The sequence below is a fragment of the Typopeltis vanoorti genome, chromosome 14 (genome assembly GCF_054136105.1).
Source record: "Typopeltis vanoorti isolate ZY-2024b chromosome 14, IOZ_Tvanoo_1.0, whole genome shotgun sequence".
Taxonomy (NCBI): Eukaryota; Metazoa; Arthropoda; class Arachnida; order Uropygi; family Thelyphonidae; genus Typopeltis; species Typopeltis vanoorti.
Window position 1 is genome coordinate 91,525,941 of NC_143562.1, and position 12,034 is coordinate 91,537,974.

Genomic DNA, 12,034 nt, shown 5'->3' on the forward strand with positions numbered 1-12,034 from the left:
CACTATTACACACCAGAATCCAAACAACAGTCTAAACAGCGGACAGAAGCCTGTTGTTTAGCACCAAAGAAGACAAAGTCGGTTCCATCAGCGGGAAAAGGTCATGGCAGTGTTTTGGGATACTATAGGCATTTTGTTTATTAATTATCTTGAAAAGTTTAAACCAATAACTGGGAATATTATTGCGATCTTTTAACCAGACTATACTAAAACATTCGCGAGAAAAGACCCGGTTTGCAGAAGACAAAAAAACATCCTTCATCAGGACAATACACCTGCTTTGTGAAATGTTTTGGCAATGGGGAAATTAAGGGATCTGCACTATGAATTGTTGGAACATCCACCATATTCCCCAGATTTGGCTCCCTCTGACTTCCATCTCTTCCCAAAACTGAAACGCTTCCTCGCTGGTCAGGTTTTTCTTCGAATCAAGAGGTGCTTGTAGCTGTAGAGGGGAATTTTGCAGATCTTATGGAGAACCACTTACAGGGAAGGGATAATGGAGCTGAAGCATCGCTGGAATAAATGCATTAGTGTTAAGGGAAATTATGTTGAAAAATAAAATTAATAAAATTATATATATATTAATTATATTTATTTTATTTTATATTAATATTTTATATATTAATATAAAATATTAATAAATTTTATATATATATATATAATTTATTTGTATGTATATTTCATTTTGTTTTAAGTATATTTATGACATACATAAAATGTTAGAGTATAAATTAAAATTTTTACTTATTGTATAATAAAAATATATAGTTAATGTAACACATTTATTAAAATAACATAATCGCATTTTTATAAAATATTTCAAGTATTAATATGAGTAGGAGGATCATTAGTATTCTGGTCATGAAATAATAATAATAATAATAAAAAAACTGGTTGAACCCCACATCTGCTCGTAGAGCATTAAAGACGTTTTATTCCTAATACTTAGCTGGTTAATCGTACTCACGTGATAAAGTTGCTCACACTGTTTAGAAAATTGGCTCATGTGAATCGGACTATTGGAAACAAAACAACCTGGAAGAGTTAGTATTGGTAGAAATCACTGAACAGCAACGGAGAACGGCTGCGAAGCAGACTCCAGTTGCGGTTATGTGATGACAATCATTCGAAGGCTAACGAAAAAAAAAAACAAAAAAAAAACGAATCATGTGTACCAAATGCGCAAACTTCCCCTTCCATCCAGCATAAAAGCTCCAAGCAACATATAACTAATTATCAACATTGCAATCTGAAAATATTCCTCATTAGCACCTTGAGTTGCAATTAGCGTCCGGATCACATGCTCAGGCAGTGGCTTCGAAGGAAATATATAGTTGGTCCAACAAGGTCTCTACAGTAGATGGCTCCTTGTAGAAATATTTATACGATTCAGCAAACCAAACACCACACTGTAGACCACCAGTAATTCTTTCAATACTTACCGATGTCTAAGAGCACCGTGCATTTAAATCCTTACTGATCGCATAGTGCAATGCAGATGTCATAGCTAACAAAATCGATGAACCGCAAAAATTACTTACCGCTCCGGTATTAATATATTGCTGATCAATGAATCTTAAAGAACGATAGCACTAGAGAATGTGGTATATTTACTTATTTATTTTATTAAGCGTAATAGAAACCTGAAACCACAAACATACAAACGTTATTTGTAGTATAAATTGATATACAAAACAGGAATTAATCAATTCCTGCTTTGTATTTGTATATCAATCAATAAATACTGTAAATATAAATATAAATAAAGCTCTGATCATGGCAGGAGAGTAACAGCTATATCCGAGCCTCAGTTAGAACTTCATTGGCTACAGCATTGCCATCCATTACCCTCCCTGGGTACCCATTTTAGTCGCCTCGTACGACATGCATGAGCTACATTGGTGATACGTAAGTAAAGCCAATCTCTAAAAATTAAGACGATCCCTAGACCACTCAATATTGGCCGAAAGACCGTCCATTTCAGCGTTGGCTCCACTCAGTGATGGCCTTCCACCCACACACTACCACCGAGCAGAACTGCTCAAATTCCGAAGAAAAGCATTCACCGACAAAGCCCCTCAGCGGGCTGTGCCGGAGAACACTTTCCCGGAGACTCAAATTGCTCCCTTAACGCAAAAACCTTAAGAGAGCGAACTCAAACTCTCGAATCTCAGCGTCCAATTAGTCGCCTCTTACGACACGCATGGATTTGCATTGGTGCTATTCTTATCCCGGCGACCACACGGGGAATCAATAAATAGTTCTTAAAAGAACTGGGCGATGAACTGAGTCCTTGACTCTTTATCCCGTCATCTGAATGAAGAAAATCTGTGTGGATGGGGTGTTATTGAGCTAAAAAGCTCTAGTCATGGATGGATAACGGCAATAGCCGAGCCTCAGTTAAAACTTCATTGCCTACAGCATTGCCATTTGTTACCCTGGAAGTCATCATTGAATCAATAAATATATATAATATATATTTATTGATTCAATGATGACTTCCAGGGTAACAAATGGCAATGAAGTTTTAACTGAGGCTCGGCTAGTCCTTATAAGGACTGGCTTAAAGGGGCGAAGCAAGAATGCTTTTCATCTTCCCCGTTATCTGTAGAGGACAGTGTAGGGATAAGGTGTTATTGAGCTATTAAAGCTCTGATCATGGCAGGAGGGTAACAGCAATAGCCGAGCCTCAGTTAGAACTTCATTAGCTACAGCATTGCCATCCATTACCCTCCAAGGATATTGGATTGAATGAATCAATCATCACCGCATCTCACGGTCGATTGTTCCACCCATCTATATTCCAAATTGAGGCTCGGCTAATCCTTATAATAAGGACTAGCTTAAAGGGGCGAAGCAAGAATGCTTTTCATCTTCCCCGTTATCTGTAGAGGACAGTGTAGGGATAAGGTGTTATTGAGCTATTAAAGCTGTGATCATGGCAGGACGGTAACAGCAATAGCCGAGCCTCAGTTAGAACTTCATTGGCTACAGCATTGCCATCCATTACCCTCCAAGGGTATTGGATTGAATGAATCCATCATTGATAAAATCAATTATTTATATCCTTTATATAATATTATAATAATGGTGTGTTTTTGTTTTACACTTTTATGTTAATATAATGAGAGTATATAGCTAAGTTTAAAGTTGTATTAAAATAATATTATAATTTCATTTCTTATATAGAATATTTAAGATAAAAGTTGCTTATCATAAAATTACAAGGGTAGATAATAATTATTTGCTGTGCTTAGATAATTCATGGGAAACGACTTGAACTTAATATTTCTCTTTTATTTTCAGAATGTGTATATGAAGTTATTCGTTGATAGCTTCGGTGCCACCACAAAACACACGACATTCCATCTCTGTTATCTTCAATGGACATTTTTGAAAGATTTTCCACAGACGTCCAAGAGTGGTCATTTCTGAACTCCATAATGTATATAATCTGGTGTTGAATAGTTCTACATCCTACAGGACTCATATTGATGTGTTTGTCAACAATGCGGCAACAGATGTACAGTAACTGATATTATCCAGTAAAGGACTATGATCTCAACCAAACCGAAGTGCTAATACTGTCAATTTTAAGAAAACATTCCCTTCTCAGTCAACGTAAACTAGGTACAAAATAATTTAAAATAACAGTGCATGGTTTAGCGTATTCGTTCTGTCTCTGCCATTTCAGATGTACTGCATGGCATCAACCCATCTATCAGCCCAAGAAGATGGTTTCATGAAGAGGGGTGCATTTTATATACTGTCATGACCAGGTTACAGTATTATATTACTTATTCTATGAAAGCTCAAACTGTATTATATTCCAAGAAATAAAGAAAACGATTTTTAAGTGGTCTATTTTATTAGAAATAAAATGACAGCAGTGGGTGTTCGTGTGAAACCAACAACAACAACAACAACAACAAAACAACAACTGAGTATGATTAATGTTACGCAAGAATTTTAAACCTCACCACTAGGTGTCGCGATTAGATTTGGTGACAGGCAACATATTACGTCCGAGTTTCAAACCTCGTTACTAGGTGTCGCGATCATATTTCTTTTTTATTTTTTATATCAAATACTTTATGATTATGCTATCTGGAATTAAGCAGATGGCATAATCATAAATAAAACTGTAATATGGTTTTAAAGTCTTAATCTAAATCTTACTGCCTACTTGACATGCTGATAACAAAGATGGCGAACATGACGGAGGACGCTGTTTAAGTTGCTTCATCGAGTGTAATAATTTTTAAATTTCAATATAACTTATATTAACTACTTTATGGTGTGTTTAAAATTTGTCGTCTAGAATAACAAAATTTCATCTTCCAATCTGTTAATTAATTATGAATAATCAATATTTATTTATATACAAACTAACATGATGCGTCAATAAATATAAGATCGTTAGTATCAAAAAACAAAAAGCGAGAAAAGCAAGCAACGGTAAAGAGGCGGCTGCCACTTTGTCTAAATCGTATGTTATTTCCATATTATTTAAATTCAAACATGAATACATAGTGAATCCTAAAACGGTTAGTTGAATAGTATGAGGAATGAATAGCGTGTAATGATACCAGAAACTGAGAAGATAATTGACGGTTTTAATATTCGATGGTTAACTCTAGGTACTACGATATATATTGCTTTATATGCTGTGTTAGCTTGCTCAGGTCAGTGAGCTTGATGCACTGTTTCTGTGCTAGAATTCCGTATAACCAACAATGAAGATTGTTACTGGTTGCTAAGGGATCCCTCTAAGCAACCAGTAGAAGATCAGATAATCCCTCTTAGCAACCAGTAGAAGATCAGATAATCCCTCTTAGCAACCAGTAGAAGATCAGATAATCCCTCTTAGCAACCAGTAGAAGAACAAATAATCTCTCTTAGCAACCCAAGGATAATGGACATCCGAGAACGTCTTTGCAATTGCTCACAATGGAAGAAAAATAAATTGAAGAATTCATCACTAATTCTTGGTAGACTTATAAGACGAAGTCCATATCATTTTGTCATCTTCGCTAATTTAAAGGAGTGAGTTTTTTTGGACCAGATTTGACGTTCAAATATAACACCCCTTTAAATACGCGTGGGATTTAACTAACTAGCAAGATATTCACCCAGCTATTCATTCCATTTCACTTCCTGTCACACATCTTAACTCAAAGGTTAGAAACCCATCACCATGTCTTGAAAGAAGTTCAGTAAAATCTTATGCATATGTTTCGCTATATTACTGCTGTGCACCCAACATGAATAAAGGAATACGTTGGCAATATCATCTTCGTTCTCCGTGTGCCGTTTTTTTCCGTTAGCATAAAAAACGTGTTCAATGATATCTTTGCTGATTCAGTGAACACTTTCTTCATTTTTTTTTTATCGCTGCTTCTAAAGCTTTTATGAAGAGATCTCCTGGTATCATTTTCAGGCAAACGACTGTGACGCAAAGCTTCGGTTACATTGACGCTATTTTGATAGTGAAGTTTCTCAGGTAACGACAGATCTTTTGGAGTTATGACCATTTCGAACACCGGCAGAATGTCAGTAATCTGGAATGGAGTCAACATTTACAGACCATTGAGCAGTTCAAATTATACCACCTAGCAGCGTTATCTTTACGGATTTTTATTTGAAGTTTCTCTACTCTATGCTTCATGCCATGTTCTCTTATAGATGGTTTCTATAAGAACAGCAGATAGACTAATTCGCAACAAGAAATAGTATTTTAAAAATCTGCAATTTTGATTTCATCGTGTGATAATGATACCAATAGTAAAAAAAAAAGAAACAAAGATGAAACACAGTTGGAGTTTTGTATCGCATTTAAAGTAGCTGTTACTTCTATTAAATCACTATTTGAATGAGTGATGTGTTGTTTGGCTGTAAAAGTCACAGTAACTATTCCAACAATATTACAACGTATAAGAGAGGAAAGAACGAATAACTGTAACATTTGAGAGGATATTGTTCTCAAAATAACCACAAATGAACACAAACTGTACACTTGTTACTAATTACAATACGATTTTACGTTTCCATCCTGTGAACTAATAATCCCATGTCTGTGATGGTATATAGTGGTCTTTTTCACCAGCAGAAGGTTGTGCATCTATAGTGGCGTGGATAATCTAGAAAGAGACCAACAAATAGGACAAGCTACTTCGGGTCCCCAGTAATATGAGTGGTAATCCCACCTGGGGGAAATGAAATTCATCCGACATTTACAGATGTTCATAAATATTCATACCCACATTGAGATTTAAACTCATATCCTAATGGTTGAAAGTGTTATTCACTCTGCCAACCAGGCTAACTAGTTTTTACTCCACACAACGTATTGAGGTGTCATACGTTTATCATCTTTGAGTAAGACTGTTTGGACATTGAACTGTTACTATAGCAAGGAATGTCATTTATGTTAAAGAGTCAATCACATGATACTGCGTTAAATTTTTTGAGAAATGTTGGTGCTATCAGATAATTTTAATTATATATTACGTTTCTTCTGAGTCGTTTTAAATAAACGAATGTATACGTTACAGTACGATAGACGGGAAGTGGGATTTCTGTCTTCTGTATTTAGTGTAAGTCACACCATGAAAGGCTGTATAAGGGACAGAATCTCAAACCCTTTGTTTGCTGGATATCGCATGCAAATAGAAGCCGGGTTCAAATCAATGGAGCTACTTCTAGAAAATTTGTGTGCGAGAAACGTCTTCGAGGCTGGTAGAGGGGGATGTGAAAGTTTAATCGAAAAATAAACACCTTAACTTTTCCATATGAGAAAAGGTCAAGCGTTGGAGGGTCCTTGTTGCAGTTGGAATGATTCACGCCAAAGTTTTAGGATGGACCATAAATACTTAAATTTTAAATTATCATTTTATGCCAATAATTTTTTTCTCTCTCACACACACACACCACTCAATAGTGGCCGAAAGACCGTCCAACTCAGCGTTGGCTCCATTCAGTGACGGGCTTCCCAACCACCGCTCATGTTCCAGGGAAAAGCATCCACCGACACAGCCCCTCACCGGGAGCAAACCTAAGAGAGCGAAACTCGGCGTCCCAGTGGGTCACAGCAACAGTCGAGCCTCAGTTGGAACTTCATTGGCAACAGCATTGCCATTTGTTACCCTGGAAGTCCTAAAAAAGGACTATAAGATTTTCCCTCGCCCTCCCTTTATGGAAGACCTTATAAGGACTGGCTTGAAGGGGCGAAGCAAGAATGCTTTTCATCTTCCCCGTTATCTGTAGCGGACAGTGTAGGGATAAGGTATTATTGAGCTATTAAAGCTCTGATCATGGCAGGAGGGTAACAGCAATAGCCAAGCCTCAGTTAGAACTTCATTGGCTACGGCATTGCATCCATTACCCTCCAAGAGTTTCAATCACCGCATTTCACGGTCGATTCAAACCACCAAAACTAGCATCCCTTTATGGAAGTCCTTATAAGGACTGGCTTAAAGGGGCAAAGCAAGAATGTTTTTCATCTGTAGAGGACAGTGTAGAGATAAGGTGTTATTGAGCTATTTATTTAAAGCTCTGATCATGGCAGGAGGGTAACAACAATGTCCCAGCCTCAGAACTTCTTTGGCTACAGCATTACCATCCATTATCCTCTAAGGGTATTGGATTCCCCATCTTTATGGAATAAAAAAAGTTCTTAAAAGAACTGGGCGATGGACTGAGTCCTTGACTCTTTATCCCGTCATCTGAATGAAGTAAATCTGTGTGGATGGAGTGTTGTTGAGCTAAAAAGCTCGAGTCATGTCTGGGTAACGGCAATAGCCGAGCCTCAGTTAAAACTTCATGGGCTACAGCATTGCCATTTGTTACCCTGGAAGTCCTAAAAAGGACTAAACATCTCTCAAATCTCTCCTTTGTCTCTTTATGGAATAAATTTTGCGCATAATATCATTTATAATAATGTGATATGAAATACTTTTATGGTGTTGGTATGTACATTTTGAAACAAAAAGACATATTTTTGTAATACTAGAACTCAGCATATATTTTAAATAAAATATAATTTGCAATATTATTTCTAAAAAGTTCACTATATTTATGGAACCTGATGACGTCACCAAGTTCATCTCAAAACTACGTTTAGAACCTCACTGATCATGTGATAACAATGAACACGTATTCATTTTAGGCATCACATAGGTTCTAGCTATTGTACTGCCTTTAGGCATTATCTTCGGAAATCCCTACAAGTTCTATTTTCAGTATTCTACAGTAAGCTGAAAAAAATTATGTTTGTTTGTTGTCAGAAAAAAATAAGTTTTTAATTAAAGCATGTGTCAAAGCATTTACTTTCATGAAATACCCTTAGATCAAATTAAGAAAGCACCTTAACCAATGTAGATAATAAAATTTCTCTTACTAAACCTAGCATTCATTCATTAAAAGATTTTGAATATCTTTTAAAAAGTTACTTCCAGAGCTGATGTTTTAATCCTTATTTAATTATATGAGAAAGGAAAAAAAAAATTTTTTTTTACCCCTGTGAGTTACGGAGATGACTAAAGTGCATTGTGTAGCCTTATATTAGCACTTCTTTTAAACAGGAAACGTACTTGCCTCCAACATTGAACGTTGTTTGATGGTAGAAGGACAATAGAGTTTTTTGCGATATCATCCGCCTTGAAAGGAAACGAAAATATTCAGTTTTTGGGGTTTAAATCTCATTATGAAGTAAAATGTTTTCATAACAAATTTGAGACATTACCATAATATTAAAAAGATGCATTCTTCTGACGACAGAAAACGTTGTATTAGTTATTCAAAGGCATAAGCTGAAAAAAAGAGAAGCAAAAAAAATGGAAGTCATTTAATCTTGAAAGTTTTCTCATTAATTTTGCTTTCATATATGTTCATTTATGCAGGCTGATGTTCTTCATCTTTTATCTAATCGCAGCCCTATTGTACCTCAATAATTTTCAAATACTTTATCATCTAAATTACTGTAAGATTTTATAAGGTGTAAAAGCTTCAGATATAAGAATCTTATAAATTTTAGAGAAATTTGGTTCATTTTTGATAGTTTCTAATGAAAATATTTTAAAGCCGTAATTTTCAATAAACTAAGTTATTAACAATTAAAATATAAATATTTAATTTCTACAAAGTAATAACTATTTATTTCCGTGTGGGTAATTTTTATTTATTATGAATATTGAAATTTTCGTAATTGTGAAAACCTTCTCAATGCTGAACATTGAAACATTATTCAATTTGTTTAATAATTATAGTTAAATAATAATATTAAACAATGTAAAATATAAAGGCATTTGCACCTTAATGATAGCAAGCTTCTCAAAAGCAATTTTAATCCGTGATCTTTCAGTAAAATACAAAAATAAATGTATAATACTTTTTCCTCACAAATATTAAACATCTAGTGGGCGTGGCTATTATCAGTTACGAAATCGTTAATTATGTCATTGATTGGATATGTCCACGTCAGATGATTCGTCACTGGGAGTGACATATTCTTTCTGGAATGTTGTAATTTTCTAATATTGCAATTGTTTTTGAGCAATTGACACATTTTCCAAGAGTTAAAATACTTTAACAGATTTCATAACTCAAAATGTTACAACCTTGCTAATTTAAAACAAAATTCTTAAAGATCATTGCAAATTATTAATTTATTACTAATTTAAGTGAATTTCTATCATTTCATTGATGTGAAGCTCAGTTGTATAATCCGACAATATGTTATGGATTTAAGACAAAAGCAGGATTCAGTACAGGTACCAGGATGGAAAAACAGAACTGCACGAAAAAAATAAAAAAATAAAGTTATTGTTATTGTTTTCCCAGTTGGCCAACGTGGCCTGTCTTGTTAAAAACATACCTAACATAATCACCTGTCACCACCAAAACACATTATTGCATTCGAGGGAAAAAACAGTAAAATGCATTGCACGCCTCAGAATATAAGATAGAATTTGTCCATTTCCGGGGCCACAGCATCTGGCAAGGCCTCGCTGAACGTGTGTAACATGCAGACCCATGGGATATCAACTATCCCGATAAAAAGAATTCTAGTGGAGACAAAGAAACAAACTGGGAACCATAAAAGTTTAGATCCTTCGAAGATAAAACGTCGGGGGGGGATGCTCTTTTCCTTCCCTTTACGTATGGGGGGGTGCTTCAACGTCAAGCAGTTGCTTTACTGGAAAAGGCAATCTGAGGGCGGAGATAAATGATATATACGAAATGTGGATGTGCGTGCTTCATAACAATAAAAGAAAAGAAGGATTTATTTTCTCTTAATTCATTCTTTAGGTGTATTTTCATGATTAATATTTCATACAAGAGAGAAATGCCCACCAGTCTAGGATCGAATCAATAGTAATAATTGTGCGAATTTCGAGAATTGAATTTTTAGGTTGCACACGTGATAAACGAAGCTTAAAGAAAATCCGTTTATTTCAAGTGTACTTTTCTGGAAATAATGGGCTGATATATAAGAAGTGTTTAAATGCCCGACACATTAAATGGAGTTTTCTCTATGGTCGCAGTTATGAGCTATGCCTATCAGCATGTTCGAATGTAGTAGCGATAAAGCGTGAGTTGGAATAAATGCATTTGGCGAGTGAAATGATACTGTCACATTTCACTACGTTTCATCTTGGGTAACTACAGACTACTGCAATGTGTACTTAGGTTCTCTGAGCCAGAATGGACTCTCATAAAATATGATTACTTTTTTTTGCTTTAAAACGGTATCACATTTGTGTTTTTCATCGCATTACGTTTTCCATAGTTGAACAAAACTTATCACGTGTTTTTTACCGGGTACTATACGCATTTATTTACTTTTATCAAAACAACAAATATGTCACTAAAAATTCGAGTCCAGGTGGGAAAGAAATCCTATCTTCTCAATCGGATAAAAAGTAAATACAGATTCCTCGCAACCTAGACAAGATACATAGAGTTCATATACATCTATATTTTTATAACTAATTTTTTCTATATTTGTATAAATATTTAGTAATGTTAAATTCGAATGAATAAATGAATAATTTAAATCGTTCTTAAATAGCAACATGTAATTCACTAAAAACTACAAAGGTGGTTAAAGATTGTTTGTTTGAGACAACGCTAAGCTAGCGAAGGCTATAAATCGATTGCACTGTTTGAAAATTGCATTCTTTTGTCTATTTTGGAGAAACAACATTTGTATAGGTTCTTTATGTAACTAGTAAACCAAAAGCTGTCTTAAACGGCTTGCGAAATTTATATTTTATAAGGTATTTTCATTTTGAGAAGAATCTTTGGCCCGATTTACAGAACTAAATACCGTACACATTCGCATGTAATGGTGTCATTCTGGTTTGGTTGAAATTATCAAAGCAGTTAAGGATAAGAGAACAGCGTATTATGAAGAATATTAATTAATCTTCGTATTAATTAGTATTATGAAGAACAGCCTATTATACATTACTTGGTGGATCTGTACGTGTTATCCGGTCTTATGTGGAATAAAAAAAACGTGTTTTAAGGAGAAAAAAAGCCCTGCTACTTCCGCATCAGAATGACTAAACTAATATCCAGTTGAAAAGCTCTTACAAAGATTCCGTTCAGATTCGAACCTAGGTCTTTATAAACATAAATATTATTGATATCCACTGATAATGGAAGTTCGCTGTTCGACAAATGAGAAAAAAGTTCACCATATCAATATCAATATCAATTTATGCTATAATAAAATGTATATTCATTAGTGATCAGAAATATTATCAAGTACATAGAATGCTTGATTGATATGACAAACATTTATTGTTTGAACTTTGAACTTAATTGGTTGATGGACTGAGTCCTTGACTCTTTATCCCTTCATCTGGATTTTAGATTGTGGGTGATGAGATTATTGTGGGTAATTTACCCGCTCATTGTGAGCATTGAGGCTGTATCAGCTTTCTCTTGCGATGGAGGATTTCGGTTTTTTATGTTTGAAACGATCTGAGGGCTTATAGTCCGCTGCCTGTCGAACTAGCTGATT

At 34.9% G+C, this 12,034-nt stretch overlaps 1 protein-coding gene across 1 annotated transcript in view; it reads left to right on the forward strand.

The window, feature by feature from the left end:
- LOC150099756 (zwei Ig domain protein zig-8-like) overlaps positions 1-3,734 on the forward strand; it is a 156,343-nt gene extending 152,609 nt beyond the window's left edge. The window contains exon 6 of the mRNA XM_090403885.1: positions 3,310-3,734. The gene's annotated coding sequence lies outside the window, so the exon portion shown is untranslated. The remainder of the gene's footprint in view (positions 1-3,309) is intronic.
- The last annotated feature ends 8,300 nt before the right edge of the window (positions 3,735-12,034 follow it).